At 38.8% G+C, this 26,231-nt stretch overlaps 1 protein-coding gene and 1 pseudogene across 1 annotated transcript in view; one reads left to right on the top strand and one right to left on the bottom strand.

Moving 5' to 3' along the window:
• Nucleotides 1–26,231, top strand: part of CYSLTR1 (cysteinyl leukotriene receptor 1) — a 70,544-nt gene that overhangs the window by 6,445 nt on the left and 37,868 nt on the right. The window lies entirely within an intron of this gene.
• Nucleotides 5,983–25,402, bottom strand: LOC108634283 (annotated as a pseudogene).

The raw sequence follows: 26,231 nt of genomic DNA, 5'->3' as shown, positions 1-26,231 counted from the left end.
TGTATCCATTCTCCCCCAAACTCCCCTCCCATCCAGGTTGCCACATAACATTCTGCAAAGTTCCATGTGCTGTATACAGTAGGTCCCTGTTGGTTATCCATTTTAAATATAGCAGTGTGTACATGCCCATCCCAAACTCCCTAATTATCCCTTCCCTCCATCTTTTACCTCAGCAAACATAAGCTTCTACTTAAAGTTTGTGAGTCTGTTTCGGTTTTGTAAATAAGTTCATGTGTATCATTTATTTTTAAATTCCACATATAAGGGATATCATATAATATTTCTCCTTCTCTCTCTGACTTACTTCACTCAGTATAACACTCTCTAGGTCCATTCATGTTGCTGCAAATGGCATTATTTCATTATTTTCAATGGCTGAGTAATATTCCATTGTATATATGAACCACATCTTCTTTATCTCTGTCAATGTAATTTTAGGTTGTTTCCATGTCTTGTTTAGAGCTGCAATGAACATTGAAATTCATGTATCCGTTCAGACCATGTTTTTCTCTGGATATATGCCCATGAGTGAGATTGCAGGGTCATATGGTAGATCTCATATGAGACAAGATGACAGTGTAGAAGGGTGTGTGTTCATCTTCTCCTGTGAGAACTCCAAAATTGCAACTTGCTGCTGAACAATCATTAAAAGGAGAATGTTGGATCCCACCAAAAAAAAAGATACCCCATGTCCAAAGGCAAAGAAGCCCCAACAAGACTGTAGGAGGGGCGAAATCATGTTTTCAATCAAATTGCAAACCTGCCAGAGACACTTGGAGGGTCAAACAAAACCTTGTGCACACCAGGACCCAGAGGCCCCAGAGAGACGGAACCAAGTCTGCCTTTGACTGTTTGAGTGTCTCCTGTTGGGGCATGGGTCAACAGTGGCCTGCCACGGAGACAGAGGCTCTGGCTGCAGCAGACCCAGAACATGCTGCATGTAGCATAAGCCCTCTTAGAGGAGGTCACGATTAGCCCCATCATAGAGCCACCGAGCAGACAATCCACAAACTGCAGAATAATTATACCAGAGAAATTATCACAGCACACTGTTAAGAAAGTTCTAGGACCCACAACAGATTTCCCAACCTAGGGATCCAGCAAAAGGACTGAGAATCCCCAGGGAATTTGACTTTGCAGGCCAGTGGGATTTGATTAGAGAACTTCCACAGAAATGGGGAAACAGACACTTCGAAGGCACAAACAAAACCTTGTGTGCACCAGGACCCAGGAGAAAGGAGCAATGTCCCCACAAGAAACTGAACCAGGCTTGCTGTGAGTGTCCAGGAATCTCCAGTGGAAGCATGGGTTGACAGTGGCCTTCTGTAGAGTCAGGGGCAGTGAATACAACAGTGTGGGCATAAGTCCTTTTAAAAGAGGTCTCCATTACTGCGATTATCCCTACCATAGTTTGGCCTCAGGCCAAACAACAGTGAGAGAACACAGCCCTGCCCATCAACAGAAAGTTGGATTAAAGATTTACTGAGCATGCTCCTGCCCATCAGAACAAGACCCAGATTCCCCCACAGCCATTCTCTCTCATCAGGAAACTTCCATAAGCATCTATTCTTATCCACCAGAGGGCAGACAGAATGAAAACAGAAAACTAAACAAACTGACCACATGGATCACAGCCTTGTATCTCAATAAAACTATGAGCTATGCCAGGGCTACCCAAGATGGGTGGGTCATGCTGGAAAATTTGGACAAAATGTGATCCACTGGAGAAGGGAATGGCAAACCACTTCAGTATTGTTGCCTTGACAACCCCATAAACAGTATGAAACTGCAAAAAGATAGGGCACTGAAAGATGAACTCCCCAGGTCTGTAGATGCTCAATATGCTACAGGAGAAGAGTGGAGAAATAACTCCAGAAAGAATGACAAGGCAGAGCCAAAGTGAAGACAATGCCCAGTTGTGGATATGACTGGTGACCAAAGTAAAGTCCAACGCTGTAAAGAACAATATTGCATAGGAACCTGGAATGTTAGGTCCATGAATCAAGGTAAATTGGAAGTGGTCAAACGGGAGACAGCAAGAGTGAACATCGAGTGAACACTTTAGGAACCAGTGAACTAAAATGGACCAGAATGGGCGAATTTAATTCAGATGACCATTATATCTACTACTGTAGGCAAGAATCCCTTAGAAGAGATGAAGTAGCCATCACAGTCAACATGAGAGTCTGAAATGCAGTACTTGGGTGCAATCTCAAAAATGACAGAATGATCCCTGTTCATTTGCAAGGCAAACCACTCAATATCACAGTAATCCAAGTCCATGCCCCCACCACTAATGCCAAAGAAGTTGAAATTGAACAGTTCTTTGATGACCTACAAGGTCTTGTAGAACTAACACCAAAAAAAGATATCATTTTCATCATAGGGGACTGGAATGCAAAAGTAGGAAGTCAAGAGATACCTGGAGTAACACGCAAGATTGACTTTGTAGTACAAAGTGAAGCAGAGCAAAGGCGAACAGAGTTTTGTCAAGAGAACACACTGGTCATAGCAAACACGCTCTTCCAACAACACAAGACAATTCTACACATGGACATCACCAGATAGTCAATACCAAAATCAGATTGATGATATTATTTGTAGTCAGAGATGGAGAAGCTATAAACAGTCAGAGAAAACAAGACTGGGAGCTGACTATGGTTCAGATCATGAACCGTTATTGCCAAATTCAGACTTAAATTGAAGAAAGTAGAGAAAACCACTGGACCATTCAGGTATGGCCTAAATCTAATCCCTCACGATTATACAGTGGAAGAGACAAATAGATTCAAAGGATGAGATCTGATAGACAGTGCTTGAACTATGGATGGAGGTTTGTGACATTGTACAAGAAGTGGTGACCAATACCATACCCAAGAAAAATAAATGCAAACAGGCAAAATGGTTGTCTGAGGAGTCCTTACAAATAACTGAGAAAATAAGAGAAGCAAAAGGCAAGGAGAAAAGGAAAGATACACCCATCTGAATGCAGAGTTCCAAAGAACAGCAAGGAGAGACAAGATAGCTTTCCTAAGTGATTAATGCAAAGATAGAGGAGGAAACAATAAAATGGGAAAGACTAGAGATCTTTTCAAGAAAACTAGAGATACCAAGGGAACACTTCATGCAAAGATGGGCAAAATAAAGGACAGAAACAGGATGAACCTAACAGAAGAAGATATTAAGAAGAGGTGGCAAGAATACACAGAAGAACTATTCATAACAGATCATCATGACCCAGATAACCATGATGGTGTGGTTAGACTAAAGCCAGAAATCCTGGAATGCGAAGTCAAGTGAGCCTTAGGAAGCATCACTACAAACAAATCTAGTGGAGGTGATGGAATCCAAGTTGAGCTATTTCAAATCCTAAAAGATGATGCTGTGAAAGTGTTGCACTCAATATGCCTGCAAGTTTGGAAAACTCAGCAGTGGCCACAGGACTGGAAAAGGTCAGTTTTCATTCCAATCCCAAAGAAGGGCAATACCAAAGAATGTTCAAACTACTGCACAATTGCACTCATCTCACACTCTAGTAAAGTAATCCTCAAAATTCTCCAAGTGAGGCTTCAACAGTACATGAACCAAGAACTTCCAGATGTTCAGGCTGGATTTAGAAAAGCCAGAGGAACCAGAGATCAAATTGCCAACATCCACTGGTTCATCGAAAAAGCAAGAGAGCTTCAGAAAAAAATCTAATTCTATTTTATTGACTGTGCCAAACCCTTTGACTGTGTGGATCAAAACAAACTGTGGAAAATTCTTAAAGAGATGAGAATATCAGACCACCTTACCTGCCTCCTGAGAAATCTGTATGCAGGTCAAGAAGCAACAGTTAGAACTGGACATGGAACAACAGACTGGTTCCAAATTGGGAAAGGAGTACATCAAGGCTGTATATTGTCACCCTGCTTATTTAACTTATATGCAGAGTACATCATGAGAAACGCTGGGCTGGAAGAATCACAAGCTGGAATCAAGATTGCCAGGAGAAATATCAATAACCTTCAATATGCAGATGACACCACCCTTATGGCAGAAAGCAAAGAGGAACTAAAGAGTCTCTTGATGAAAGTGAAAAAAAAAGAGTGAAGAAGCTGGCTTAAAATTCAACATTCAAAAAACTAAGATCATGGCAGCAGTCCCACCACTTCATGGCAACTAGATGGGGAAGCAATGAAACAGTGACAGACTTTATTTTCATGGTCTCCAAAATCACTGCAGATGGTGACTGCAGCCATGAAATTAAAAGACACTTGCTCCTTGGAAAAAAAGCTATGACCAACCTAGACAGCATATTAAAAAGCAGAGACATTAATTTGCTGACAAGTTCCGTCTAGTCAAAATATTGGTTTTTCCACTACTCATGTGTGGATGTGAGTTTGACCGTAAAGTAAGCTGAGCAACAAATAATTGATGCTTTTGAACTGTGGTGTTGGGGAAGACTTTTGAGAGTCCCTTGGACTGAAAGATCAAACCAGTCAATCCTGAAGTAAATCAGTCCTGATGAAAGGACTGATGTTAAAGCTGAAGCTCCAATACTTTGGCCACCTGATGTGAAGAACTGACTCCTTGGAAAAGACCCTGCGGCTGGGAAAGATTGAAGACAGGGGGATGAGATGACAGAGGATGAGATGGTTGGATGGCATCACCGACTCGATGGAGATGAGTTTGAGCAAGCTCTGTGAGTTAGTCATGGCCAGGGAAGCCTGGCAGGGCTACAATCTATGGGGTCGTAAAGAGTCGGACAGGACTGAGCGACTGAACTGAACTGAACTGATGGCAGATCTATTTTTAGCTTTTTAAGGATTTTCCATACTGTTTTCCATAGTGGCTGTACCAACTTACATTCCCACCAACAGTGCAGGAGGGTTCCTTTCTCTCCACACCCTCTGCAGCTTTTATTGTTTGCGGATTTTTTGATGATAGCCATTCTGGTTGGTGTCAACCAACATTCACTGTAGTTCTGAATTGCATTTCTCTAAAAACTAGCAATGCCAAACATCTTTTCTTGTGTTTTTTGATCACCTGTATGTATTCTTTGGGGAAATGTCTATTTAGGTCTTCTGCCCTACTCCAGTACTCTTGCCTGGGAAATCCCATAGACGGAGGAGCCTGGTAGCCTGCAGTCCGTGGGGTCACGAAGAGTCGGAAACGACTGAGCAACTTCACTTTCATTTTCACTTTCATGCATTGGAGAAGGAAATGGCAACCCATTCCAATGTTCTTGCCTGGAGAATCCCAGGGACAGGGGAGCCTGGTGCACTGCCATCTATGGAGTCGCACAGAGTTGGACACGACTGAAGCAACTTAGCAGCAGCAGCAGCAGCAGCCCAATTTTTTATTGGATTGTTTGTTTTGATGCTTATAGGCATCACGAGCTATTTGTAGATTTTGGAGCCTAATCCTTTATCAGCCACATCATTTGCAAATATTTACTCCCATCTATGGGCTGTCTTTTCAATTTATTTATTGTTTCCATACTGTGCTAAAGCTTTGACATTTAAGTAGATATCATCTGTTTATTTCTGTTTTTATATCCATTATTCTAGGAGGTGGATTGAAATAGATACCACTACAATTTATGTCAGAGAGTGTTCTGCCTACGTTTTCCTCTAAGAATTTTTTAGTGCCTGGTCTCACATCTCACATTTAGGTCTTTAATCCATTTTGAGCTTATTTTTGTGTATTGAGTCAAAGAACTATCCAACTTCACTATATATATATATATATATATATATATATATATATATATATAGCTGTCCAGTTTTCCCAGAACCATTTGTTAAAGAGACTTGCCTTCTCTGTCATAGATTAATTGGCCATAAGTGTGTGGGCTTATTTATGGGTTTTCTGTCCTGATTCATTGATCTATATTTCTATTTTTGCACCAGTACCATACTGTTCTGATGCAGAAGTAATTGTGATTTTGGATAGTGAATTTTAAATCATTATAACCAGGCTCAAACACATCTTTAGTAATCAATTACAATCAACACATTTTTGATAACAAGAAATGTTTGTTTATCCCTGTAGTATAAAAATCTGTGCTTCAGGATTTGACAAACTCTTGGAAAGCATTTTCTGTCTCCTGCTAGTTCTGAAGGTGTATTCCATGAAAAAAGTTGTCAAAATGGTTGAAGAAGTGGTAGTGGTTTGGCAAGAGGTCAGGTGAATATGGTGGATGAGGCAAAACTTTGTAGCCCAATTCATTCAACTTTTGAAGTGTTGGTTGTGCAACATGTAGTTGAGCATTGTCATGGAGAGGAATCGGGCCCTTTCTGTTAACCAATGCCAACTGAAAACACTGCAGTTTTTGCTGTATCTCACCAATTTGCTGAGCATACTTCTCAGGTGTAATGGTTTTTCTGGGATTCAGAAAGCTGTAGTGGGTCAGACTGGCAGCATACCGCCAAACAGTGACCATGACCTTTTTTGGTGCAAGTTTGACTTTGGAAGGGGCTTCCCTGGTGGCTCAGATGATAAAGAATATGCCTGCAATGCAGGATACCTGGATTCTATCCCTGGGTTGGGAAGATCCCCTGGAGAAGGAAATGGCTACCTACTCCAGTATTCTTCCCTGGGGAATTCCATGGATAGAGGAGCCTAGAAACTAACACTTTCACTACTTTTCGCTTAGCTTTGGGAAGTGCTTTGGAGCTTCTTCTCTATCCAACCACTGAGCTGGTTGTCACCAATTGTATAAAATCCACTTTTCATCACATGTCACAATCTGATCAAGAAATGGCTCCTCGTTGCATAAGAGAAGACGAAACTTAATAATGAAGTTTTTTTTTTTTTATTTTCAGTCAGTTCATGAGGCATCCACTTATTGAGCTTTTTCACCTTTCCAATTTGCTTCAAATGCTGAGTAACCATAGAATGGTCAATGTTGAGTTCTTCAGCAACATAGTGTATAGTTGTAAGAGGATCAGCTTCAGTGACTGCTTTCAGTTGGTCATTGTCAACTTCTAATAGCCGTCCACTAAGCTTCTCATCTTCAAGGATCTCATCTTCCTTGCAAAGCTTCTTTAACAACCACTGCGCTATATGCTCATTAGCAGTTTCTGGGCCAAATGCGTTGTTGATGTTCTGAGTTGTTTCCACTGCTTATGACCCATTTTGAACTGGAATAAGAGAATCACTCAAATTTGATTATTGTCTAACTTCATTTCCATAGTCTAAAATAAGCAACAGTTAATGTCATTAGCAAAAAGAAAAAAAAAAGTAAATTTAGAAGTGCACATTAAAATGATGTATAACATAGCCACATTTATTTAAGAATGTATTCCAATATCAAACAGCAAACTTCAACAGTACAAAAACCGCAACTACTTTTTCACCAACCTATATAGTGTAGTCTAAAGTCAAGGAGCCTGATTTCTCCAGCTCTGTTTTTCCTTCTCAAAATTGCTCCAGCTATTGATGATCTTTTGTGTCTCCATGCAATTTTATATTTTTTGTTCTAGTTCTGTGATAAATTGCATTGGTATTTTGATAGGGATTGCATTGAATCTGTAGATTGCCTTGGGTAGTGTAGTCATTTTGACAGTATTGATTCTTCCAATCCACAAACATCGTATATCTTCCCATCGGTTTATATCTTCTTCAATTTCTTTCATTAGCATCTTACAGTTTTAAGAGTGCAGGTCTTTTGTATCTTTAGTTATGTTTATTCCTAGATATCTTATTGTTTTTAATGTGATGGTAAATGGAATTGTTTCTTGAATTTCTTTTTCTGATCTTTCATTGTTAGTGCATAGAGATGCAATAGATTTCTGTGTATTAATTTTGTAACCTGCAGCTTAATCAAGTTCATTGATGAGTTCTAGTAATTTTCTGGTAGCATCTTTAGGATCTTTCATCTAAAGTATCATGTTATCTGCAAACAGTGACAGTTTTTTTTTACATTTATTGAATTTTTTGTTTTTTTGTTTTTGTTTTTGTTTTTGTTTAGTTTTTTATTTTTTAAATTTTAAAATCTTTAATTCTTACATGCGTTCCCAAACATGAACCCCCCTCCCACCTCCCTCCCCATAACATCTCTCTGGGTCATCCCCATGCACCAGCCCCAAGCATGCTGTATCCTGCGTCAGACATAGACTGGCGATTCAATTCTTACATGATAGTTTTATTTCTTCTTTTCCAATATGGATTCCCTTTACTTTTTTTCTTCTCTGATTGCTATAACCTATGACTTCCAAAACTATGTTAAACAAAAGTGGCAAGAGTGGACATCCTTGTCTTGTTCCTGATCTTAGAGCGAATGTTTTCAGATTTTCATCATTGAGTATGATGCTAGCTGCAAGTTTATCTTATATGGCCTTTATTATTTTGAGGTGTTTTCCCTATATGCCCACTTTCTGGAGAGTTTTGTTTTGCTTGTTTGTTTGTTTTATCATAAACAGGTGCTGAATTTTGTCAAAAGCTTTTTCTGCATCTGCATAAAAATCATCATATGATTTTTATTCTTCAGTTTGTTGATGTGGTGTATCACATTGATTGATGTATGGATATTGAAAAATCCTTCCATCCCTAGGATGAATCCCACTTGATCATTGTGTATGATCTTTTTAATGTATTGTTGGATATGGATTGCTAAGTATTTTGTTGAGGATTTTTGCATCTCTATGTTCATCAGTGATATTGGACTGTAATTTTCTTCATTTGTGTTATCTTTGTCTGGTTTTGGTATCAGGGTGATGGTAGCCTCATAAAATGAGTTAGGAAGTTTTTTTTCCTCTGCAATTTTTGGAACAGATTCAACAGGATAGATGTTAACTCTTCTCTAAATGTTTCATAAAATTTGCCTATGACACTGTCACATCCCAGACTTTCATTTGTTGGGAGGTTTTCAATCACACTTTCAATTTCAGTGCTTATGGTTTATCTGTTAATATTTTCTATTTCTTCTTGGTTCAGTCTTGTACCTTTCTAAGAATTTGTCCACTTCTGCTAGATTGTCCTTTTTTTTGGTCTACAGTTACTCATAGTATTGGTAATATGATCTTGGTATTTCTGTAGTGTCAGTTGCAACTTCTTTTTCATTTCTGATTTTATTGATTTGAGTCCTCTCCCTTTTTCTCTTGATGAGTCTAGCTAAAGGTTTATGTATTTTGTTTATCTTTTCAAAGAATCAGCTTTCAGTTTCATTGATCTTTGCAGTTTTTTTTCTTTGCCTCTATTTCATTTGTTTCTGCTCTGATCTTTATGACTTCTCTCCTGATAACTTTAGGTTTTGTTCTTTTTTCTCTAGTCTTTTAGGTATAAGGTTAGGTTGTTTGTTTGAGTTTTTCTTTTTTGTTACTTGAGGAAAGATTGTAGTGCTATAAACTTCCCTCTCAGAACTGCTTTTGCTGCATCCCATAGGTTTTGGATTTGTGCTTTCATTTTCATTTGTCAGTAGTTTTTTTTTTTTACTTCCACTTTGATTTCTTCAGTGATCCATTGGTTGTTTAGTAGCTTAGTGTTTAGCCACCACGTTTGTGTTTTTATGGTTTTTTTTCTTGTAGTTTATTTCTAAGCTCATAGCATTGTGATCAGAGAAGATGCTTGATATGATTTCAATTTTATTAAATTTATCAAGGCTAGTTTTGTGGCCCAGCATGTGGTCAATCCTAGATAATGTTTTGTGGGCACTTGAAAGGAGTGTGTAGTCTGCTGCTTTTGGATGGAATGCTCTATAAATATCAGTTAAGTCCAAGCCATCTGAAGTGTCATTTAAGGCCAGTGTTTCCTTATTAATTTTCTGTTGAAAGGATTGAAATATTTAAGAGTAGTATTTAAGAAGTATTTCTGTGAAAATGCTATTTACCTTTTCCCTACGTATTACTTCCATTAAGTCCATTGATTCCTAGGATCAAATGCTGAGAATCAAAATAATTTTTTACACTGATTTCTGAATGTAACAAAATATTCTACTACTCTGTTATCAAGCCATTTGTCCAAACACAGACTTAGTTATAATACAAATGATGTTCCAGAAAATATAAGTAGGTATAGTGCATGTATCTCTCCCTAAAATACAAAGACCTAAAGTCATTTTTATCCCCCATACCAATGATATTTATGTTTCAGGCTACATGGTTACCAAGCATGGTATGATTTGAGAGCCAGTGAGAAACAGCTTCCCCTGTTCAATCAGGTGTGAGAAAATTCCTGGAAGTTAAATTCCTATTAATCAATCCTATAAAAGAGATTCTTGAATCAGATTGTCAATTTGTTTATTTGTATTAAGAAATACAACTGTCAATAAGTCTGGTATGCTCATAGCTGGTAATGGCACATCTTCATTCTTATAGAAAAAGCAACAAAGGAAGCCAATTAACCTGACTAGATAAATCCAGACATCTTAGGTCAATTAATTCATGTTACAATACTGGTGCTAAAACACGGTCAACTGACAATTACTTTTGCCTTTGACTGAGAATTCTTCATGGGTTGGTAGGGAAGACCACGGTTTAAACATAAGTTGTGCACCACAAAACTCTTCTATCCTACTTCTTCTTTCCAGCCCATCTTTTCTTTGTGCCCTGCAAGCTTTTCTTCTTTATTTAGGGGGTAGTACATATGAGACAGGAGCTTCCTAGGTGGTAAAGAACCCACCTGTCAATGCAGGTTAGATGTAACAGATGCAGGTTTGATCCCTGGATGGGGAAGACCCCCTGGAGGGGGGAATGGCTACCCATTCCAATATTCTTGCCTGAAGTATACCATAGACAGAGGAGTCTGGCAGGCTGCAGTCCATGGGGTCGCACAGAGTCAGACACGACTGAAGCAACTTAGCACGCACATGCACACATTTGAGAGAAAAGAGAAATAAAAATGTTTACATGTTTGGAAAATATAGGTTAAGGAGGGGCCCTGGTAGAAATAGGGGAAATGAGGCAAAAAGAAGAGTAAACATAAACCCTTTAGCACTTAAATACAGAGTTGGTTTTCCTTTTGAAGAATAAAATGCCATTATCTTATTTAGAGTGTTTGTGGAATCATATCCCAGACATTTGAGCTCCTACTTAAGTGTCATTAATGAAAGAGGAAAGGGGACTGAGATCTAGACTTAGAGTCCTCTGGCACATCAGGCTTTCACTTACTTTTCATCAATCTCTTTCCTCTAAAAAGGAATGGAAAATCCAGTTTGGAATCACATTTTGAGATGACTGACATATAAAAGTTGTCAAGATTTCTCATCTATTTCAGATTAATAGCCTTTATTTTTACATAGGGCTGTCTGTGTTGTCATGGGTTCTACATGATAAGTGGAATTAAGTTAGCAGTAACAATACTCAAACACCTCTGACACATCTTGTTTACTTATTCCAAAGTTTCTAAGAAGTTCAGACCTTACAAGATATTAAAAGCTTCTTTTCATTCTGAATTGGTTTACCCAGTTCAGGTAAACATTTGGTTTATGATATTGAATTCTTGTTTGTGACAAAGTCCTTCCATAAAAAGAAATCTCTTAAAAAACAATTATCTTGCTTCCAAAATCCAAGCATCTAAAATACCAAGAAGTTAAAGGCAGGCCTTGGAGCCAGATCTGAGGAATGACCTCAGAGCTTAGGAGGATTTCAAATTGCTAGTAATTAGGTAGGGACTCATAAAGGTATCCATGAAAGGTCAGCCCTCTAGTTAGTGCTTTACAAAAAGTTCAAAAGTATGTAAGCTGTCTGTAACATATTTTGACCATCTAGACTAAGAGTAGAACTATCCTCCCACTGTTCTCTCTCACACACACTCGTGCACTCCTCAAGATTTCTATTGCCATTTTGTGACTCATATTTCCCCTGAGGTCTGCTCTTAAGCATTGCTTCATTCTGATTATACAAGATAAAATATTTGTATCATGGTACTATGCTTCCCTGGTGGCTCAGTTGGTAAAGCATCTGCCTGCAATGCAGGAGACCTGGGTTCGATCCCTGGGTTGGGAAGATCCCCTGGAGAAAGAAATGGCAACCTGCTCCAGTACTCTTGCCTGGAAATTTTCACGGACAGAGGAGCCTGGTAGGCTACAGTCCATGGGGTTGCAAAGAGTTGGACATGACTGAGTGACTTCACTATGTAAGAGGACACATAGTGACATTAACTTTGAATGCCATAGTGTGACTTCCATTCGGGCTTGACAGTGTCCTGTGTTTGGAACCCAACTGTTTGACAATAGAGTGACCTGATTTGATAAGTGTGATGATCTCTTCTTAAGAATGAATTAACAGCTGGAGAAGAGAGGTCATAGAACTGTCAGCAATGTAGTATCAATTCCTCCTGTAATTTTTAATACTAGTGAGAATGCTACTAAGCATATCCCTGAAATGTCAAGGAAAATACTACTTATTGTAATAATAAGGTGACAGTAATGATGGGGGAGAGGTCTTTCTACTTTCCTCCTCAAGATCTTTTACTATCATGGAGGAAAGCCAATGGGACCATTAGTACAATCTTGGTCACTTATAGATTAAAACTCCATGGGGGATGTGTAGCTTTGGTCCAGTTAAGCAATAACCAGTCATTTAATAAACATTTTTCTATGTGCAAAATGTTGTAGTAGGTTAGGCTTTGGGTTCACAGAGCTTAGGGGAAAAAAAGGCTGGACTTTCCCCTGCTCTTGGGGAGTTCACAATCTACTAGGGAGACAAGTTTCCTACATACTAAAAGATACAATACAAAGCAATAGAATACTGGTTGTCATACTATTGGTACAGACAATAAACACAATACAAATTCAAAAAGGAGAAACTTGAGTGTAGGATGCAACAGTCAAAGTAGGTGTCAGGAAGTGAAACCTGAACTAAGTCTCATGTGAGTAGGAAAGAAAATCATCAAAATTTACATTCTTATAGTGTTTTACAGTTTACAAAACACTCAAATTTGTTGATCCTATTATTCATTCATGTATTATTTCAACAAACATCTTCTATATCAAAAGATGAATAAAACATTGTCCTGATAATTAACTTGTTGGAGGGAATCCCTTCACAATGTAAACATATATCAGATCATCACATTGTACACTTTACATATGTAATTTTATTTGTCAAATATACCTCAATAAAGTTGAAGGGGAAGCATTGTCCTTCACCTTCCTGAGTTCAGCTTTAAAATGATGAATAGCACAACTGAATTTTTTCATTTGTCAATAATAGGATACATGGAGAATAGGGAAAACAGTATTGGGTAGCTGGCCAAATAAAAGCATGGACCATTGAGCTGTACCTTCATGCAAACTAAGTTTCCTGCATTTTTTCACTACTCAGCAGAAGTCGAGGAAGTATCTGTCTTAGAAGCCGAGCCCTGAGTCCCCCCACTTCCCCTTCTGCTTTTGCCTTATCAACCCACCCCTGCTGGCAGTCTTCCAACATATGCAGACAATCCGGTGCATGCTAACTTTTACTAGAAAGGTAAAGAAAGTCTTGGGGAGGCAGTCGACTAAATAGAATCATAAGACTACATCCAAATGCTGATTTAATCTTTCAGTCTCTCTTGTTGACTGAATTATGTGTTACCCAGAACTTATGGTCAGACACAGCTTTGGATCTTTGGATTCTCAACAATCTCTGTCCTCAGCCACTTTGAACTCTCCTACAGCCCCATCACACCACTTTAACTGTGTTTTTTTTTTTAACTCTGCCTTCTATTTCTTCCCAAATGTGTGGATACAACTGTGCTACCACTTTTCCTTTCTCCTCTACTGATTCATACACGTGTGCATGGATGTGGGATGGGGAGAGGGAGGGTGGATGAGTCGTGATACCCTACACTCTGATTTTCCAAGTTTCTTTTTAAAAAACTGTATCATTCTAAAAGAGTACACATTTTACTTCCACTTTACACCATTATCTAGATTCCTGCACAATAGCACCACACTAAAAACATGCTCCCACCAGGACACTCACCCTGGAGAGTCAAATTACTAAAAATCTCCTGAACCACACAGTTACTCTTCAAAAGTTGCTCAACTAGGAGAGGAAGAAAGAAAAAAATGGATAAAACAGACTCATGGCCATTAAGCGGCTTACTGTCTAAGTGGGTATGACAGACACGTAAGCAAAAAGAGTAATTAAATGACTGTAATAAATGAAATAATAAAGCCATGAGCAAAGGAGCATTTGTAGAGAATGACCACTTATTTCACTCATTAACTATAAGTAGAAATTTGCCAAGTTCAACTCTTTGACTATGTAAAGGGTAAAAGCCGCATAGTTCAAGTATCCTCAAGTAGCCCAGACATAATGCTATCAGGATTCTGAACTACATTGGTGGAAGAAAGAGGGTCAGATGATACTGAAGAGTAAAAATAACAGAACTCATAATTTACATATGAGGGTTGGTTGGGGTCAAATATGACTACCAGATTCTGTGCTTGAGTGACTGAAAGACTATTAGGTCAACGGGACAAAAACAGAAAAGTTAGTTGGAGAATTTGACTTGGGAAGGAAGATGATATTTGTCTTTAAACATGTCAAAACTGAGGAAAACGTATGAAGTCCAAGAAGAATAACATAATAGGTAGACTAAAATGAGAGACTAAAGTTCAGGTTTGTGGCTGAGACAGAAATTTGAATCATCTATTAATATATAAGTGATCTTTTAGAGCCATGTAAATTGGTAGATTCTCCAAGGGAAAGAGAGAAGCACAGAACAAGCACCAAAATTTGTGTTTCACAGATCTTGGCTACACCGATAGCCACAATTGGCTATCTGAAAACTCTGTCACTGATGAAGTGAGACAAAAAGAAAGAGTGGCTATTGGGGCAGCACTGTGATAGCAAAACTAGGCTGGTGGTTGCAATGCCTGGGTTTTACTCCCAGCCTTGTCCCTAGCTATGTGCTGTTGAGCAAGTCATCAGTCCACTGAAACAGGATATCTCATTGTTACTATACCAGTTCTCCTTGTTGTTTAGTCACTAAGTCTGACTCTTTGTGACCCCGTGGACTGTAGCCCACCAGGTTCCTCTGCCCATAGAATTTTCCAGGCAAGAATACTGGAGTGGGTTGCTATTTCCTACTGTAGGGGATCTTCCCCACCCAGGCGTCAAACCCGCATCGCGAATCCACGTCTCCTGCATTAGCGGGTGGATTCCTTACCACTGAGCTACCAAGGAAGCCTTATGCTGCTGTTGCTGCTACTGCTGCTGCTAAGTCACTTCAGTCGTGTCCGACTCTGTGCGACCCCATAGACAGTAGCCCACCAGGCCCCACCGTCCCTGGGATTCTCCAGGCAAGAACACTCGAGCGGGTTGCCATTTCCTCCTCCAATGCATGAAAGTGAAAAGTGAAAGTGAAGTCGCTCAGTCGTGTCCGACTCTTAGCGACCCCATGGACTGCAGCCTACCAGGCTCCTCCATCCATGGGATTTTCCAGGCAAGAGTACTGGAGTGGGTTGCCATTGCCTTTTCCGAGGAAGCCCTATACCAGTCCTTAAAACTCAGTTAAATCTTTGCACCCCTTGGTCCCTCCCTTTTTTCCTAATCTGTTAAATTTCTTCATTGTTTCACTTTTAACTACTCTTTTTGTAGCATTTTCAACTTTCTTATCCCATTGTCCTTCCACAGCACTTGCTCTATGATCCCAACTTTATATCAATTTAAGCATTTGCATTTTTTTTCTCTTACACCCAGGTTTTTCAACACTCCTAAAACAAATGGCACAATTTTGCAGCCGGGTCCACTAAAAATTCATACTCTCCAACCTCAACTGGGCCTTCAATTTCTTCTTGGTCATATTTCCCTCCCAATCCCCAGAATCACCATTCAAACCTTCACCAATTTTTAGAAGACCTGAACCCAAGTTTAGCCCTCTTTTTCTCAACAGACAACATTGTTTCTTATTTCACCAAGAAAGTTAAGCCTCTCCGGGATAAGCAATCTCTGTCTTTGTTTTTCCACTTCCACTTTCCCTTGCTGTTGCTGTTTTAGTTGCTAGGCTGTGTTCAACTCTTTGTAACCCCATAGACTGTAACCCACCAGGCTCCTCTGTCCATGGAATTCTCCAGGCAAGAGCACTGGAGCGGGTCCACCTCCAGGGGATCTTCCAACCCAGGGGTTGAACCCGCATCTCCTGCTTGGCAAATGGATTCTTTACCATTGAGCCACCCGAGACTCCCTCCACTTTCCATTACCTGTTAGTACTTTTTTCTTCCTCTGCACATTCTAGTAATTTTCCATTCCATAAAGGATAAACTTTAATTCTCTAAAACAGTATACTAGACCATTGTGATCTAGTTTCTGCATTTCTTGCCAACCTATTTTCTTATGTTTAAACTCAATAGTGCAAACATACACAGATACATACATCTAAATAGGCACACCTGCACACATACACAACCTTCATCTTATATTTCATCCCTATCATACTGCTAGCTATTCCCTAAACATGCCATGCTATTTCACATCTCCAAATCTTTGCTCATTCTACCTTCTTGCTGTACTGTGCTTAGTCACTCAATTGTGTCCAACTTTTTGTGACCCCATGGACTGTAGCCCTCCAGGGTCCTCTGTCCATGGGGGTTCTCCAGGTAAGAATACTGGTCTGTGTTGCCATACCCTCCTCCAGGGGATCTTCCCAACTTATGGATCAAACCCAGGTCTCCCTCACTGCAGGTGAATTCTTTACCATCTGAGCCACCAGGGAAGCCCAAGAATACTGGAATGGGTAGCCTTTCCCTTCTCTGGGGGATCTTCCTGACCCAGGAATCGAACCAGAGTCTCCTGAATTGCAGGCAGATCTTTACCAGCTGAGCTACCAGGGAAACCCATTCTACCTTCTACCCCTGCCTAGAATACTCTTCTCCACCTATCATACCCTTCTATCCTTTGTAAAGCCTTTACTAACATGCAAACCCTTTGTGTTCTTTATATACTTCTATTGCAACAATTGTAATTGTGCAGTAAATGAATTTGTTAACATATCTATGTCTTATTCTCGTAGACTGTAATCCTTCATGGGCAGGCAGGGTCTGTGTCTTATTTTCCAAAGTATCTAACACAGAATTGACACATAGTAAGTAGCTAATACATCCTTTTTAATATAATAAACATGTCACAGTAGTACAGAAGATTAGGAAATTTTCTATAGAGGGAGTGATGTAAGAGATGGTCTTAAAAGTGGTCAGAATTGTATCAAATAACAATGAAGGAAAAGAACATTTCAGATGGCAAAATGGCCTGAGCAAAGAGACTAAATAATGGATGGAGCTATTCATAAGACCCCAGTTATATTATATATATAGTACACCATGTAAAATGACTCTATAAAGTTAAGATAGAATATTATTGTAGTCTTGAATGGTGCTTCAAGCTTAATAAGTCATCAGAGAACTCTGAAAGGGATGTGAAATGATTATAATTGTGTTTTAAGATGAATAATTTGTTATAAGTGACAAAGACTGACTAAACAGAAGAGAAATAAGAAAATTAAAGGAAAGTTATAATTTCTAGCATTCAATAAACAGTTCTCCCATATTATAACCAAAGAGAGAGCAGAGTAATGGATCAATCCTGGGCTTTTGTGCAGTCCCCTCCACAACAGTTTGTTAAATTGTCATGATTTATACCAGTATATGGGGCTTCCCTGGTGGCTCAGATGGTAAGGAATCTGCCTGGAATGCAGGAGAGCCGGGTTCAATCCCTGGGTCAGGAAGATCCCCTGGGGGAGGGAATGGCTACCGACTCCAGTGTTCTTGCCTGAAGAATTCCACGGACAGAGGAGCCTGGTGGGCTACAGTCCATGGGGTCATGAAGAGTCAGACACGACTTAGCAATTAACACTCTCACTTTCATACCAATACACAAGTTTATCTTATGTCATTGTTTAGTAACAGGCCTTGAGGAATTTGAAACTTAATAGTGTGGTGTAATGAAAATAGCCTTGGACTGTGAGCCGGGCATACTGGCTCTGCCACTAATTCTGTGAGTTACTTTCAATAATCATTTTATCTTTCTGGGTCATTAAGGGAGTGGGATGGATTAGATGTTTTCTAAGTGCTCTTCTGTATCTAATATTCTATCAAAATAGGTCATTCAACAAATAGAGACTATATAGCCACTTCTGGAAGTTTCCTTCAGGAGTAGTTTTGTTTAAGAATCGTTTTCAGTATTCTGATACATATTTCCTTTTTATTTATCTGACACATACTTCCTTGTTCACAGTGATCTGATTCAGCTAACAGTTATATGGGAACATAGCCTTCATCCCTTCTCATAGAACTTCCTCTGTGATCGTGTCTAGTCTTTAATCTTTATGAAAGCCTGATCACCAGGACACTACTAGGTTATTCTTTGTTCTGCCATTTCTTGCTGTAGAGTGCCAAGGCGTGCACTGGTAGAATTTTTCAAATAATTGAATATACCTTAAAGAAGTAAATTTGACATTAGGCTAGCAGATTTATAGTAACAGAAAGAACTCTGAGAAGTAATTTAGTACAATCTAGTGGGATAAAATTTATGCTTTCTCCTGTTAAGCAACCAGGAAATTCTAAGGAGAAAGAAGACATGATCAAGGTGGTGGTCACCCACAATTACCTCTTCACTGCTGATTAATGAACAAGTTGAAGCTTGCTTTTCACACTAATGCCTAGTTCATTCTCTTTTTTTAATCTTGCTTTCTTTTCTTTTTTCTATTTCTTTCTTCCCTCCCCCTCCTTCCTTATTTTCTTTCTTTCTAGCTTTACTTGCAAGAATACAGTACATTTCCTAACTGGTATTTAACAAACTACAGAAACTTAGAGTGTTCACCTTAGTTACATTTCCAAACTCATTTAATTTTTCAGAGTTATTAACAATTTTACCCCCCACCTACTAGTTGGAAACATCTGCACAAAATAATGATGCTTTCTTTAACGCCATTATGTGCCTTTAAGAGCTTCTTTCAACACTATAAAATCCTTACTTCATCTGAAAACTTTCATCTGAACTTCCAGATTTTGCTATAATTTATCCAGGAGACCTCATCTGGACTCATAGCAAAGATTTCTGACATGCCATTCTGTTGGAGCACTTATATGCAGACTACAGTGATTCACTCCCACCTTACCAGAAAAAAATATGTTTTACATGAAATGAACATCCACCTGAAGAACTTTAACCAATCTTCATCATGTTTCTATATAAGAGTCTATACTTCCATAGCTGTCACTCTTTTCAGATTTATCTAACTTAGCTTTGAACCACATTTTTCTCCCTAGAAAATCCCCCTAGACATTTTTTCTTTGGTAAGCAGAATTCAAAGCTAGATCTCAAGATTCTTACCCATTGGTGTACAAACTTGATAATCTCCTCCTCTTTAATGTATGTAGGACCTGTGAATAGGATATTTTATTCCTGTGTTAGAGTAGAATCCATTGGTCTTCAGTTAACCAAACTGGAGATTATCCTGGGTTGTACTACTTAATTAGGTGGGCCTTATATCAGGTGAGAAGTTGGGAAGTTAGAGAAAGAAGTCAGAACAACTTAAAGAGATTTCTTTTCCGATGGCCTGGAAGAAAATAAACATCCATGTTGTGAGAGAAATGGGTCAAGAGCCCAAGAATGCCCTTCAAGAACTGAGAGTGGTTCCTGGCCAATAAGAAAGACAGTGAGAAAAAAGGACCTCAACAACAAGGAATAAATTCTGCCAATAACCAGTGATCTTGGAAGAGAACCCCTAGCCTCAGATGAGATCTCAATTATGGCTGACAACTTGATTGCAGCCCTATGAGACCATAAGCAGAGGAAGGACCCAGCTAAATTGTATCTGAGCTACTGATCCACAGAAACTATAAGGAAATAAGTGGATGTTGTTTCAAGTTTGTGATAATTTGTTAAACCAACAATAGAAAAAATAATAATATACTTTTATTCATTCTTTTTCTCCTTTTACTGATGATGACTACCAAAGTGAAGATCAAGAAGTCTGATTAAAACCTTTATTTTGGTTCTAAACTCAACACTGTATTGAAAATATTTTCTCCAAGGTCTGCAAGGCTTCCTAAGTACCAAATGCTATCGCTATTTTATGAACTTCATTCTCTTTGGTCTTCTGGAAATATTTTTAATAAATGACCGTATTATTTCTTAAAATTGCCCTTTGACTTGTTTTATTCTTTGGCTCTCTCCCCTCCTTTACTATCTTCACTTTACAGATGAGAAAACTAAGTATCAGTGAAGTTAAGTAACTTGCCCAAGTCCAAACAGTAAGTGGAGAAACCATGATTCAAACTCAGATCTATCCTGGCTCAAAAGCTTCTATGTTTTCCCCGTTATATCCACATTGACCTTGTCTCAGTAGAAAATTAAGCTGAGTTTTTCTCCTTTTTTAAAAAAGGTATGTTTTTGCATAATGAAAAAATCTTTATTGATAAAACAGAGAACTTGCTATAAGTAAAATATGACATAGAATAAAACCAAAATTAATCTCAAAGTGAAATACAGGGGTGGTGGGTCCATCAGGGAGGGCAGAGTTATTTGGTTTCATCCATCACCAAGTCCTTCTACTCCATAAAGGGTAATTTTTAAATTTTCTCTGTAACCACTCAGTATGTCTGAATTCAGGGAGCCCAACTCCTCCAGTGCCATTTCTCTTTCTCAAGATCCCTTTCCTATTCAAGGTCCTTTGTGTCTTCAGACAAATTTTAAGATTTTGTTCTAGTTCTCTGTAAAGTGTGATTGGTAATTTGACAGAGAGTGCATTTCTGTAGATTGCTTTGGGTACTATAGCAATTTTCACCATATTGATTCTTCCATTCTAAGAACATGGTATATCTATCCATCTGTTTGTAAAGTCATCTTTTATTTCTTTCATCAGTACCTTATAGTTTTCTAGTACAGGTATTTTGGTTCCTTAAGTAGGTTCATTCCTAGGTATTTTATTCTTTTGGTTGCAATGGTAAATGGGAGAGTTTGCTTAATTTCCCTTTCTGATATTTTGTTGTTAGTATACAGAAATTCAAGGGATTTATGTGTATTAATTTTGTATCCAGAATTTTATCAAATTCACTGATTAGCTCTAGTAGTTTACTGGTGGCCTCTTTAGTATTTTCTATGTATAATATCTGGAGCAGGTAATGACACTCCACTCTAGTACTCTCGCCTGGAAACTCCCATGGACAGAGGAGCCTGGTAGGCTGCAGTCCATGGGGTTGCTGAGAGTTGGACATGACTCAGTGAATTCACTTTCACTTTCCACTTTCATGCATTGGAGAAGGAAATGGCAGCCCACTCCAGTGTTCTTGCCTGGAGAATCACAGGGACGGCAGAGCCTGTTGGGCTGCCATCTATGGGGTCGCACAGAGTCGGACACAACTGAAGCGACTTAGCAGCAGCAGCATGTATAATATCATGTAACGTGCAAACAGTGACAGTTTTACTTCTTTTCCAATTTGGATTCCTTTTTTTCTTTTTCTTCTCTCATTGTCATGCCTAGGACTTCCAAAACTATGTAGAATAAAAGTGGCAAGAGTGGACATCCATGTCTTGTTCCTGATCGTAGAGGAAATGCTTTAAGTTTTTCACCATTGAGAATGACGCTTGCTGTCTTATGTTGAAGTATGTTCCCTCTATGCCCACTTGCTGAAGTTTTATCATAAATCATTGATTAATTTTGTCAAAAATTATTTTCTTACATCTATTGAGAAGGTCATATTTTCCTTTATATATTTTATTGAAGAAACTGAGCTATGAGGAGATCTCCAAAGTACAGTTGGCTTACAATATTTCAGGTGCACTACAAGGTGATTCACTTATACATATACACATATATTATCTTTCAGATTATTTTCCATCATAGGTTATTGCAAGATATCGACTATAATTCCCTATGCTATACAGAAAACGTTTGTTGGCTATTGCCTATCTAGTTTTAAATTAATTAATTATTTTAACTAGAGGATGATTACAATATTGTCATGGTTTTTTCCATACATCAACATGAATCTGCCATAGGTATACATGTATTGCCCCCATCCTGAATCCCCCTCCTACTCTGTTCCCCACCCTATCCTTCTATGTTGTCCCAGAGCACTGGCTTTGGATGCCCTGCTTCATGCATCAAACTCACACTGGTCATCTATTTTACATATGGTAATGTATATGTTTCATGAAAAAACTAGCATTCTGCTTATATTAAGTCAAATACATGAAATCAAAATGTCATAAATTATTTAGTTAGGCAAAAATTCATGTTTCTAAAATATGTGTATTATTGCTGCTGTTCAGTCATCAAGTTGTGTCTGACTCTTTGCTTTTGGAGTTCTCACAGCAAATATACTGGGGTAACAGTTTGCCATTCCCTCCTCCAGTGGATCACATCTTGTCAGAACTCTCCACTATGACCTGTACATCTTGGATATCCCTGCATGGCATGGCTCATAGCCTCACTGAGTTGTGCAAGCCCCTTTACCACAACAAGGCAGTGATCTATGAAGAGGGATCACATATATTATACACACTATATATGGTGTGCATGTCTGGTTGGTTGACTATGTCTTTTCCCATGTTAGGGAATTTTTCAGCTACTATCTCTTTAAATATTTTCTCAAGTCCTTTCTCTCAATCTTTTACTTCTGAGACCCCTATAATGCAAATATTGGTGTGTTTAATATTGTCCCAGAGGACTCAGGCTATATTCATCTTTTTTCATCCTTTTTTCTATATTCTGTTCTGAAGCAGTGTTTTCCACCATTCTTTCCCCCAGGTCACTTGTCTATTCTGCCTCAGTTATTCTGCTACTGATTCCTTCTAGTGTATTGTTTGTTTGTTCTATTTTTTCTTTAGTTCTTCTAGGCCTTTAGTAAACATTTCTTGCATCTTCTCCATTGTTTCCCAAGATTCTGGATCATTTTCACTATCATTATTCTGAATTATTTTGGTGGGAGGTTGTCTATCTCCACTTCCTTTAGTTGTTTCTGGGTTTTATCTTGTTCCTTCATCTGGGACATAACTCTCTGCTTTTTCATCCTGATTAACTTTCTGTAATGTGGTTTTTGTTCTAGCCAGGCTGTGGGATTATAGTTCTTCTTGCTTCTATCGGCCCTCCAGTGAATGAGGCTAAGAGGCTTGTATAAGCTTCCTGATGAGAGGGACTGATGGTGGGGAAAACTGGGTCTTTCTCTGGTAGGCAGGGTCTTGTTCAGTAAAGCTTTAGTCCAATTAGCTGTTGATAGGTGGGATTGTGCTCCCTCCCTGTTAGTTGTTTGGCCTGAGGTGGCCCAGCCATGGGGTCTACAGGCTCTATGGCAGGGTTAATGGCAACCTCCAAGAGAACTTACACTAAGGGGCATCTTCTAGGACTGCTGCTCCCAGTGCCCCTATCCCTGTGACGAGCCCCTGCTAACTCATGCTTCCACAGGTGACACTCCAACACTAGTAGTTAGGTCTGGCTCAGTCTCCTGTGGGGTCACTGCTCCTTTCCCCGGATCTTGGTATGCACAAGATTTTGTTTTAGCCCTCAAAGAGTGGAGTCTTTGTTTCCCCCAGTCCTGTGGAAGTCCTGTAAGTAAATCCTGCTGGCCTTCAACGTCAGATTCCCTGGGAATTCCCAGTCCTTTTGTCAGATTCCCAGGCTGGGAAGCCTGATGTAAGATGCAGAACCTTCACAACAGTGAGAGAACTTACTGGTATTATTGTTCTCTGCTTTATGTGTCACCCACCTAGCAGGTACAGGATTTGATTTTCTTATGATTGTGCCCTTCCTACTATCTTGCTGTGGCTTCCTCTTTGTTTTTGGATGTGGAACATCTTTTTTTTTTTTTTTGGTGGATTCTAGCATCCTCTTTGGAGAAGGCAATGGCACCCCACTCCAGTACTCTTGCCTGGAAAATCCCATGGATGGAGGAGCCTGGTAGGCTGCAGTCCATGGGGTCACCAAGAGTTGGACACGACTGAGTGACTTCACTTTCACTTTTTACTTTAATGCATTGGAGAAGGAAATGGCAACCCACTCCAGTGTTCTTGCCTGGAGAATCCCAGGGATGGGGAAGCCTGGTGGGCTGCTGTCTATGGGGTCGCACAGAGTCAGACACGACTGAAATGACTTAGCAGCAGTAGCAGCAGCATCCTCTTGTCGATGGCTGTTCAACAACTAGTTGTGATTTTCATGCTCTTAAAGGAGGAGATAGCACATGCTCTTCTGCTTCACCATCTTGAACCAGAAGGTCATGTTATTTTCATTCTTCAACTTGTTGATGTGGTGTATCACACTGATTGATTCACAAATTCTCAAGTTCCTTTTGATCATGGTGGATGATCCTTTTAAAATATCTTTGTATTTGATTTGCTTGTATTTTGTTGAGGAGGTTTGCTTCTACGTTCATCAGTGATACTGGCCTGAAATTTTCTCTTTTTTGTGGTATCTTTACTGGTTTTGGTATCAGGGTGATGATCACCTCATAGAATGAGCTTGGGAGTATTCTTTTCTCTGCAATTTTTTGAAAGAGTTTCAGAAGGATAGGCGTTAACTCTAAAAATTAGGTAAAATTCACCTGCGGAGTCATCTGGTCCTGGACGTTTCTTTGTTGGGAGGTCTTTAACCACATTTTCAATTTTAGGCCTTGTGATTGATCTGTTTATAATGTCTATTTCTTCCTGGTTCATTCTTTGGAGATTGTCACTTCCTAAGAATTTATCCCTTTCTTCCAGGTTGTCCATTTTACTGGCATATAGTTGCTTATAGTAGTCTCTTGTGATCTACTGTATTTTTGTGGCATTTTATGTTGTAACATCCTTTTTTCATTTCTAATTTTATTGATTTAAGCCTTATCCTTTTTTACTTTTTGAGGCTGGATAATGGTTTATCAGTTTTGTATTTCTTTTCAAAGAACGAGCTTTTAGTTTCATTGATCTTTTCTATCGTGTACTTCATTTCTGTCTCATTTATTTCTGCTCTGATCTTTATGATTTCTTTTCCTCTATTAACTTTTAGTTTGTTTGTTCTTCTTTCTTTTTTATAGGTGTAAGATTGAGTTGTTTATGAGATATTTTCCTTGTTTCCTGTGGAAGGTTGTATTGCTATAAACTTTCCTCTTAGAAGTACTTTTGCTGCATTCCATAGGTTTTGGAACACCATGTCTTAGTTTTTATTTTCTGTGTTTTTTATCTCCTGTTTGATTTATTCAGTGATCTATTCATTGTTTTTTTAACCTATTGTTTAGCCTCTAAGTGTTTTTTGCAGTTATTTTCCTGAAGTTTATTTCTAATCTCGTAGCATTATTGTCAGAAAAGATCCTTGATATGATTTCAATTTTCTTGCATTTTCCAAGGCTCACCTTGTGGCCCAGCATGTGAATCCTGGAGAATGTTCCAAGTGAACTTGGGAAGACTGTGTATTCTGTTGCTTTCGGAAGGAATGCTCTATAAATATCAGTTAAGTCTATCCGGTCTAATGTGTCATTTAAGGCCTGTTTTTTATTGATCTTCTGTCTGGATGATATGTCCATTGACATAAGTGGAGTATTACAGTCACCCAGTATTATTGAGTCACGGTATATTTCTCCTTTCATGGCTGTTAATATTTGCCTTATATATTTGGGTAATGTTATGTTAAGTTCATACATATTTACAATTGTTATATATTCCTCTTGGATCAATCTCCTTAATCTTTATATAGTGTCCTTCCTTCTCTCTTGTAACAGTCTTTATCTTAAAGTTTATTTTCTTTGATATGACTATTGCTACTTCAGTGCTCTTTTGATATTCATTTGATTGAAATACCCTTTTTCATCTCCTCACTTTCAGTCTGTATGTGCCCCTAGATCTGAAGTGGATCTACACTAGACAGGATATATGTGAGTCTTATTTTTTTAATTCATTCAGCCAGTATATGTCTTTTGGTTGGGGCAGTTAATCCATTGACATTTAAGGAAATTCTCGATATGTATGTTCCTATTGCAATTTTGTTAATTCTTTCGGATTTTTTTTTTTGGTAGGTCTTTTTTCTTCCCTTCTTTTGTTATCTTGTGATTTGAAGACTAAACTTTTTTTATGTCACCACATTTTTATTAATTTATTTTAATTGGAAGATAATTGCTTTGCAATATTGTGATGTCTTTGTCATACATCAACATGAATCAGCCATAGGGATACATGTGTCCCCTCATCCTGAACTGACCTCCGCTCTCCCTCCCCACCCTATCCCTTTGGGTTGTCCCAGATTATAGGCTTTAGGGGCCCTACTTCATGCATGGAACTTGTACTGGGCATCATTTTACATGTGGTAATATACGTGTTTTTTTTTTTTCACTTTACAATATTGTATTGATCTTGCCA

Source organism: Capra hircus (assembly GCF_001704415.2).
Source record: "Capra hircus breed San Clemente chromosome X unlocalized genomic scaffold, ASM170441v1, whole genome shotgun sequence".
Classification (NCBI taxonomy): domain Eukaryota; kingdom Metazoa; phylum Chordata; class Mammalia; order Artiodactyla; family Bovidae; genus Capra; species Capra hircus.
Note: the sequence above shows the minus strand (reverse complement) of the source record. Positions and strands in the feature narration are given on the sequence as shown.